The sequence below is a fragment of the Tiliqua scincoides genome, chromosome 4 (assembly GCF_035046505.1).
Source record: "Tiliqua scincoides isolate rTilSci1 chromosome 4, rTilSci1.hap2, whole genome shotgun sequence".
Taxonomy (NCBI): Eukaryota; Metazoa; Chordata; class Lepidosauria; order Squamata; family Scincidae; genus Tiliqua; species Tiliqua scincoides.
Window position 1 is genome coordinate 79,148,639 of NC_089824.1, and position 1,991 is coordinate 79,150,629.

Sequence of the window (1,991 nt, forward strand, 5' to 3'; positions counted from 1 at the left end):
CGCTGGATAGAGTTTCTGCAGGCCATATCCAGCCTGTGGGTCTTATGTTTGATATTCCTGGTTTAGACTATTAGAGTTATGCAAGGAACACAGAGGAAGCACAATGCCTGTGGAAAAATAGCATTTCTAACAGCAGTACCATAAACCGCTGTAGGAGAGTGCCTTGGGGAACTACAGTGCAAGCCTCGAGAGCTAAGAGTGAGCTCAGCATACCTGTCCCTGACACCTTAAAAATGGAGTGGATTCCACATTTCCTGACCATCCAGAACCACCTTTCAGAGCGCGATACCATAGTCTTTCGAGACTGAAGGTTGCCAACATGATAACGTGAGGGGGGAAAAAGACACATCACCCTTTTGCACTCCACCTCCCCAGCAGCACAGCCAGAGGGAAGGAGACCATGGGTCACATGGAATCCAGGGCAAACTGAGAGGCAAAGTAGCACTTTTTCCTGCACTCTGCTATTGCTCTCAGTCCTGCTGCTGCAGCAGTGACAGGGAACAGCAAACCTTCTCTGGCATGGTTGGCAACCTTCAGTCTCGAAAGACTATGGTATAAGCCTACAGCACCCAGTATTCCCAGGCGGTCTCCCATCCAAGTACTAACCAGGCCTGACCCTGCTTAGCTTCCGAGATCAGACAAGATCCAGCATGTGCAGGGTAACAGTTGCTGTGTTGACAATACACAATAGCAGGGGAAACAGCCCCCTCCTCCACCCACACAGCACACTCCCACACCCACTTTTGTTTGGTCCACCTTAGGAATTGTCACTGTGCTGCTCTCCCCAAAACCATTTGCATCACTGTGCAAGCCCGGTTTGGTCTCTTATTCTTATTAAGAAAGACTCAGTAGGCAAGCTTAGGGCACCAACTCTCTCTTTATTTCACTCTTTTTCTCTTCATTCTCCCACCCCCTCCTTTCTAGGCTTGCCAACTCTGACTGAAGCTGTTCCTCCTGGAGTCATTTTTAACACATTTTTTTAAAACTTCATTTTCATTTTATGCAGAAAGAAAAAAAGTATATTAAAAAAGAAGCATAAAATACACACAGGCTGCAATCCTAACCACACTTTCCTGAGAGTAAGTCTCATTGAACAAAATAGGACTTACTTCTGAGTAGACCTGGTTAGGATTGTGCCCCCCCCCCCCACACACACATAATGACTCTGTATGAATAAAAAGTGCACAACTAAACTCAAAAAAAGCAGTGAGTATAGTAATCCTATTTTACTAACATGGTAAATTTTAGTAACATGGTTGATTGGTTGGCAACCTTCAGTCTCAAAAGACTATGGTATAAGCCTACAGCACCCGGTATTCCCAGGCGGTCTCCCATCCAAGTACAAACCAGGCCTGACCCTGCTTAGCTTCCGAGATCAGACGAGATCAGGCATGTGCAGGATAACAGTTGCTGCCATCTAACATGATGCAACCATGATGGACCATGATGCTGTGGTCCATGGGGTCATGAAGAGTCAGACATGACAACAACTGATAATGATGCAACCTTAGAAATCCCTGGAAGTCTTGTTAAAATTTTCAGGATTGCTTTCAGGTTTCACCTGGAGATTGATGCCAACTCATAAGGACCGATAGCTGGATTTCTGAGAACAAGATTATAGAAAATATGGAAACCATTAATTCATACACATGATTCTCACATGCCTGACAATACACAGATCAGAGACAAGTGTGCACATACACATATACCCCTTCCAATAGCAACATCCTGGTCTCCTTATTAAGTTCTGTGTCTCATGGTGGGTCTGCACTAGTGAAGTGCAAGTTCCACCAGCGCATGCTGTAACAAAGCACTATCCTGTCTGCATGGTACTCTGGCAGCATACCAGGTGTGGTCTGCCATAACAACAGCCTCTCCAGTGGTCTGTGGAGGGATGCCACTGGTGCAAATGTGGGAAGGCTGCACTCCAGAAGTGGCACTGTGTAGAGTGGCTATTGACATGGTTGTGGTGACAGTGGCAGAATATCAGG

At 46.1% G+C, this 1,991-nt stretch overlaps 1 pseudogene; it reads right to left on the minus strand.

Annotated features, from left to right (window-relative positions):
* Window positions 1-1,298: 1,298 nt before the first annotated feature.
* On the minus strand, window positions 1,299-1,418 carry LOC136650852 (5S ribosomal RNA; annotated as a pseudogene).
* Between the last annotated feature and the right edge of the window lie 573 nt (window positions 1,419-1,991).